This window comes from Marmota marmota, unplaced genomic scaffold (assembly GCF_001458135.2).
Source record: "Marmota marmota marmota unplaced genomic scaffold, marMar, whole genome shotgun sequence".
NCBI lineage: Eukaryota > Metazoa > Chordata > Mammalia > Rodentia > Sciuridae > Marmota > Marmota marmota.
The window spans coordinates 9,748,686-9,756,672 of NW_026000249.1; the positions used below are offsets into that span (position 1 = coordinate 9,748,686).

The 7,987-nt window shown below is 38.4% G+C and overlaps 1 protein-coding gene across 1 annotated transcript in view; it reads right to left on the minus strand.

The window, feature by feature from the left end:
- Rps6ka3 (ribosomal protein S6 kinase A3) overlaps window positions 1-7,987 on the minus strand; it is a 150,972-nt gene that overhangs the window by 137,607 nt on the left and 5,378 nt on the right. The gene's annotated exons all lie outside the window — the stretch shown is intronic.

A 7,987-nucleotide genomic window follows, 5' to 3' on the forward strand; every position in this document is an offset into this window, starting at 1 on the left:
GGATAGGAAAGGCAGCAGAACACAACAGACACTAGTATGGCAATATGTAAATCAATGGATGTGTAACTGATGTGATTCTGTAATCTGTATATGGGGTAAAAATGGGAGCTCATAACCCACTTGAATCAAAGTGTGAAATATGATATATCAAGAACTATGTAATGTTTTGAACAACCAACAATAAAAAATTAAAAAAAAAGAAAAAATGAAAATGCTATAAAAACTATTTAAAACTTAAAAAAAAGAATATCCTATATTGTTAGTTATATTCATCATGTTGTACAATAGATCTGCTGAATTTACTCCTCTCATCTAAAATTTACATTCTGCTTTTTATTGTGGACTCTTTTGAAAAGAGAACTAGAATTTCTACAAGGAGATTGCAAAATAGTACTAAGGAGACTATGTCACTGTAGCTGGAGAGAATGGGTGGGGGGGGGGCAGAGAGAACATGTGTTGATTGTGTGAATTTCAGGTTTTTCAAATGTGATGTAACATTTACCTCAGATTTTCTTAATCAAAGATTTGAACCCAACCATCTTTGCTTGGAAAAGGGTACAGAATGTAATTAAACTAAAATTTGTGAATGAAAGTAGATCAGCATTTTCTTCCTGCCAGATTGCTAATTAAATGCCATGGAGGACTTGCATATTTAATTTTAGTCATGTAAAGAATGTGCAATAGTTGGTAGGCAAGAGTTTTGGCCAGGAAAGAAATGATTATATTTTTAGACTATTTTGATATGTCTGTTAATTTATTACCTTGTGATGTAGCTCAAGTGTAGAAATGGAAACATTCCTTCATTTGATTCAGAGTTAGGGTTTTGTCAGGCAAAAGAGAAATGTACTACTTGAAGGTTCAAGTGATGGACCTTGGGGTTCAAGGCAGAAGAGGGAAGAAGATGGAGGTAGATGAAGGTTAATGGATGAAGATGAAGGAGGGGATATCAAAAGGCTGGAGCTCTCTGTAATAAGAACAGACAGTGGTAAAAACAGCAAGAGAACTGGAAGAATGGTGGGTTGTTTTCAGTAGGTTTATTAAAACTGAAATAAAACTTAATATGCAAGTGAGTTAGTTTATTTAAATTTTTTTTATGTTGTCAAACTTTAGGACCAGGACCAGAACAGAGAACAGTTTAGGAATTGAAATCCATTCATTAAATAATTAATTCATTCATTCAATAAATACCTTACTTACCACTCCTATGTAGCAGACACTATTTTGAATGCTGAGAATACAGTAGTAAACAAGGCTGAAAATTTTCTGGTTTAGAATTTATACTCTAATGAAGGAGTTAGACACTTAATAAATAAAATAGCAAATTTTAATGGGAAAAAGATGTTTCAAGAGCAGGAGGTCTGAGGAGCTATTTTAAATGCAATGGTCAGAGAAATGAATAGAAAAGAGGGCATTCTAGCTAGAAGAACAGCAAGTGCAAAGCCCCTGAGAGGGAGATGTGCTGGGTAAACCAATCTCTAATGTTTGAGAAATGCAGGGAAAGAGTACAAATGGAAGCCCAGGTACTCTATGTTTAAATGTTAAACTTTATAAAATGTATTTTGTATCCTACCTTGACTAATATACCCCAATATTAACCTGGAAAACTAGGTCCAGGTTTAGAAATCTTGACTTCCTCAGGGTCCAGCCGTTACCAGAACCTGGTGGTTCAGTGTGAGATAGCTGCTGCCTTCTGGGCCTAGTATGAGGTCAATCTTCCTTTCTAATTTCACCCCAGGATCCTTCCACTACCATGAGGGGTACTATACAATGTGGGTAAATACTCTGTATGTCTAAGCTCTGTCCACACAGCTCCAAATAGTTGTCCTTTGATAGTTTCTTGGGACTAGGAATGTACACATTCATGATACAGTCTGTTCTTGGGAAGATGGACCAGGTAAAAAGCCCAGGTCAGCCCTGGAAGGAAGTTATTGGCCATTTGAGCAGCATATTATGGGGCCTGGCTCCCAGAAAGTGGTCCACATGGGCATAGGCTCTGGATGGGCATTGTCCTTTGATCTCATTGACTCCTGCCCTAAGGGGAAGAGTGCTGCTGTAGGGGAGGAGTTGGAGTCGGACCCTTGGAATTATGGGGCTTAGAACAGCAGCCCCTTTGTCAGGACCTATGGATGGCACTTTTGCTTGTCACGTTTGAGGAGGAGCAAGGAGGCTATTCCTATATCTTTAGGATTTGAACTGTGATGATGAGGAGATATAAAGCTTCTGTTCTGTGGAGGGTCTATAAAAAGTAAAGGAAGGAAGAAAAGGAAACCAGAATGTATGGAGCATCTGTGATGAGCCTGGCTGTGTGAAATATGCTTTTGCTTGTGTGATCTAATTTAATCTTCTGAATAACCCCAGGAAGTAAGCTTTGTACTTTCCTGTGTAAGGTTAAGAAAATAAACTCAAGGAGGGCACTTCCTTGCCCAGAGTCACACAGCTAGTGAGCCGTGGAGCAAAGGCTCAAACCTAAGGCTCTATTTCTAAAGCCTATATTCTTTCCATTATGCCACATTGCCTTTGAAAGATATTCTCAAAGCAAGACCTCATTTGTAATGAGAGTGAAGAGCGACAGAGAAAGTTAACTCATACCACATAGAGGTGAAAATGACTGCAGGGGTCCTCCATCCAGGACTAATTCTTGTACTGAGGTCCCCAGATCTCCTGGGAGTCCATGAAGTTAACACACATATTTACCAGCTCTAGGTAGTTTTAAAAATTGAGGTAACATTTATATGCTGTGAAATGCATGTAAATGCATATAAATACATACACTCTTTGTACAATTCCGTTTATTTTTCAAATGTAAACACCTGTGTAAGTAATTGCCCCAATCAAGATATTTCCCAATATATGTCCCTCACTGCCGAAATTTCTGTGTGCCTATTTCTAGGCAATCTTCCCCCACAATAGGCAGCCACTGCTCTGGTTTGTATCATGATGGGTTTGTTTTTGCCTGGTTCAGAACTTGATGTAAATAGAACCACACAGTATGTATCTGGCTTCTTTGGTTCATCATGTTTTTTGAGATTTATCCATATTATTAGATAAAAGGAGTTCTCTCCCTTTTATGGCTAAGTAGTACTCCATTGTATGAATATATCACAATTTGTTTATCCCTTTGCTTATTGGTGAACATTTGGGGTCTTATTTTTGGTTATTATGGATAAAGCTGGCATAAACATTCTGGTACATCTCTTTTTTGTGTGAATTATTCATTGGTTTATCTTAGGTCTATATCTAGGAAGGGAAATGCCAGGTCATGTGGTATGTGTAGGCTTAACTTGTTAAGAAACTTGCAAACATTTCCAAAGTGGTTATATCATTTTACATTTCCACCAGCAATGTTTAAGAGTTTCAGTAGAAAGCTTATTTTAAATTTTGAAATTTTGAAATTTTTCAAGCATAAAAAGATAGTATAATCTTAATAACTGACAGTCATGTATAGACTCCCCAAATTTAACATGTTAACAATTTCCTGTATTTGGGCCAGATCTTAATAAGCTTAATAGGACAGATACACTTGTAGACTATCTCCCCCATCTCCTTCCTTTTCTTCCTCCCTGGAAGTTAGCATCATTCTGAAGTTGGCGTGTATCTGTCCCACGTCTGTCTATTTTTAAATCTACAACACAGTATATGAACCATTTTCAATATTTCACTAAGTCTAACAAAGATGGCATATTTTCCTGTGATAGGGCTGGGAATGTATTTAAAAACAGCAGCCATCTTGGTAAATAAGTTGATTTAATCCTTTAAACATTTTTATTTCTTGCTTACTGTTGTTTATTGATTATAACATTAATTAGGTTGTTTACACCTGTAATTAGTAGAAAAGGGGGAATGATAATTTTTAATTTTAAAAGGCAGTTTTTGTGGCAGATGGAATTCTTGAAGGGGAAGTATTTGAGGGAGTTCTTGGTATTGCACTGGTGGGAACTGTGGAGCTAATACGACCCTCCCAGATTATGAGTAAGGAAACTGAGGTGTGACTTGCTAGCTTTTTACAGGTAAAGATTGCCAGACTAGTACTAGAAACAGGTCTACTGATGATCAGTCTACAATTTGATCATACCATGTAGCTTCCATGCTTCTAGGGGTGATCAAAGATGGAGAATGGAGAAAGAAGAAAAGAAAATGTGATATGGAGGTGGGAGGAAGGAAAAAAATTCATAAAAACAAGAAAGCAGAAATGCGGTATTTTAAGGAAGAGGTTTGCCCTTCATATGAATGATTCTTAGATTCTGGTGTATATTTTTGGTAGCAGTATGTGGTGAGTCACTAACAAAGAGCTTAAGACAGATGAGTTAACATAAATGGACCAAAATAAGCTGTGGTCTCTAGGCTGAGCAGCTGTTGAACAAACCTGCCAATATTTTATTTCCCAGAGAAATTTGCAGTGGATTAAAGTGAGCAGGCTGCAAGTACCTCATTAGAAAATTCCGTACCTTTCCGTTTTCTGTGCCTTAGGTATGGCTATCCATGGGAAAAAGAAAGACCCTAGCTATTCACTGAAGCTCTACTTTGTGGAAGAGGGTTGACAGTGAAGTGTGCTGGTGGAGGCATAATGCAGAGAGACACAGGAATCACAAAGTCTTGGATTTTCAGCTCTGATAGTGCCCTCAGCTGTGTAATCAACAAGGGCTTCTTCAGCCTTCTCTGTGGTTTTGCTTCCCATCTTTTGAATGAATGTCTTGGATTGGATGACCTTCAGGTCCCTTCTAGTTAAAAAATGTATAGTTCACATTTATCAAGCACTTAATTTTTAAGTGCTTTACATATGGAGCCTTTCCTCTCCATAAAACTATTAAGGTTGTTTGAAAGATCATCCCATTCTCCATATGAACAAACTGAGGCTTATAGAGGCTAGGACTTGCCTGAAGTCAAATTGCAAGCAGTGGCAGAGCCTAGAATCCAACCTGAGGCTGACTGAGTAATGTGGGTTCTTAACTACCATTCTAATTGCCCCTTCTCCCTTAGCAGGAATTTAGGAAAGCATTGTCTTCATATCCTCTTCCTTTCTACAGTTATCTGTTTTAAATCATTAGGCTTCAATTTCACTGTAGTGGATTTTCAGTTCCTAATTGGAGCCCCTTGCTGCACCCACACACTACTCTGTGGGTGAATGGCATTAAAGCTAGTAAATCAAATTCAGGACACACACCTCACACAAGACAGAAATAGTGTTGAGCAGGACACAGCAGGGCCATTTGATTCAGAGGATCTTCATCAGCTTGAATATTTTGTACATTCTCTCCAGTGGACAATCTGTACCCAATGTTCCTGCCCATGTCACTGGCAGAGATGTCTTATGAGGAGATACCCTTTTGAAGAGCCGTTTCAGTAACCTCCTCTATCCTGATTTAATATGATATGGCCATGGCAACATCAGTAACAGTGATGGCTCCTTTGTTCCCTTTCATAAATGACACACCTTCTTGCATTGCCACTCTTACAATGAAGACATCAGATATGGGAAGAACATTCTTCTTTCTAATTTAAAATAAAATAAGTAAACACTAAGGTTGTGGGTGATGTTATCTAACTTACATTCAAGACGAATCTTTAGTCAGTGACTGACAACCCTGTTTTTAAAGTCTGCAGGGGATATTTAGGAGTGATATCATACTTTTACAGTCCTTTATTTTCCATCTACAGATAAAGAAACAGAGAGCCAAAGCACTATCTAATAATTCAAACTAAAAAAAGAGCCATGCTTCTTATGTATTTGGATGTTTTAAGCTATAGAAACTTTGAGCTGAAAAGGGAACACTCAATCTTCTTTTTTAAAACCACTTCGGGGCTGGGGATGTGGCTCAAGCGGTAGCGCGCTTGCCCGGCATGCGTGGGCCCGGGTTCGATCCTTAGCACCACATACAGACAAAGATGTTGTGTCCGCCGAAAACTGAAAAATAAATATTAAAAATTTCTCTCTCTCTCTCTCTCTAAAAAAAAAAAATTAAAAAAACACTTTACTGAGGCATGTTGACATACAAAATATACTCAACTTCCCAAGTCAAAAGGCAAGAATTAAAGTGTGATAGATTGCATTAATGGCCTTAGTCTTTCACCTTTACCTGTATTCACATCCTTTACCACATGACCTTGCAATTTCATTCACTAAAGAGGCAGAGTCTATTTTCTGTACCCTTGAATCTGGACTGAGCTTGTGGCTTGTTTTGGGCAACAGGATGTGAAAGTGATGGTTGGCCAGTTCTGAGTCTAGGCCTCAAAAGGCTTTGAGCATTTTCATTTACCTGTTGTGTGTTTCCATGAGAACATGCTCAGGGTTATCCTACTAGGAGACACCACATGAGAACCAGAGATGATTCACACTAGTTATCGCAGCTGAGGTTATCCTAGATCAGCTGAGCTACAGCTGGCTGACTGTAAAGCCTACTAGTGAGTTCAGTGGAAATTGAGAGCACTGCCCATCGGAGCCCAGCCTAAATTGCCAAACCCCAGACTTGTGAACTGGACAAATGATTACTGTTTAAAGACATTGAGTTTTGAGGTATTTTATTATACAGAATTAATGACAACTGGTAACTGATATAGTAAGCGAGACTTCAGTTGTCAGGAAAACATTCAGGAAGTACCTAAGGATTGGGAGGATTGCAGGAAGTAGCAAGAATCAAATTGTGACTTAAAAGCACTTTGAAGTCCTTCCAAATCAACATGGTTATGGATCCCCTACTAATATTCATTCTGTGTGCATATACTGAGTCTATTATTGGCAAGAGACTTTGCTAAGCAGAATGCTTAGTGAATAGAAGCTCAAGAAAAGCAAAAGTAAATGGGAGACTTGATCCAGAGAGGCTGGCCAGAGGAATGAAGGTGGGTGAAATGGCTGATGATATTTAGGGTAGTGGATAAGGGCAAATTTAAAGACTTGGTTATGGGGCTAAAGGTCAAAGAGAAGACCAACGAAAACTGAATGACATTAAAGCTCTGTATAAAAAGGAAGATACTGAATCTCAATCATGGAAGAAAATATTTGTACTTGATGCAGAAGTGTTGAAAAATTAACATCCCTACCTCTAATATGCCAGCAGCAATCTTTGGCCAATGAATTTGGGAGTTGGTACATAAATAGCTCAGCTCTTCTGACTCTCAAATGGGATAATCCTGAAGCTTGTATTTTATACCTTCCCCATAATTTCCCTACAGAACTAAACTTCAGTCGCCTATTGGGGTAGCTGGGTCCATAACACAACCTCTATCTGTCTTCTCTTCCCCACAAGGCCACTAGACTCCTTTCTGTTTCTTAAACAAGCCAAGAGATTTCTTGCCCAAGGGGCCAAGGGCCCAAGGGCCAGTGGTTTTACCTACTGCCTGAGATGCTCTTCTCCTTTTATTGGCAAGGCTAGCTTCTTCCTGTTGTTCAGGTTCCAATTTAAACTTCACCTTGTTAGAGAAGCCTTGCCTGGCCACTAGATATAAGGTAGCTTTCTTGTCTGATTTAAATTCTCCAGATCACTTTTTTCATTATGGGATGTTTTTCTTATTTATTTTCACATATCATTGATCAGGGTAAATTGGCACCACCTATCTGGAAAGGGTGTTGGGTGGTATCTACTAAAACCACCTGTGGCCTAGCGATTTCATTCTGAGGTATATATACAAGAAGAATGAGTGCTTATGTTCATCAAAAGATACGTATAAGAATGCCAGACAAATGGGACTTACTTAAACTGAAAAGTTTTCTCTCAGCAAGAGAAACAATAAAAGAGGTAAATAGGGAGCCTACATCATGGGAACAAATTTTTACTCCTCACACTTCAGATAGAGCCCTAATATCCAGAGTATACAAAGAACTCAAAAAATTAAACAATAAGAAAACAAATAACCCAATCAACAAATGGGCCAAAGACCTGAACAGACACTTCTCAGAGGAGGACATACAATCAATCAACAAGTACATGAAAAAATGCTCACCATCTCTAGCAGTCAGAGAAATGCAAATCAAAACCACCCTAAGATACCATCT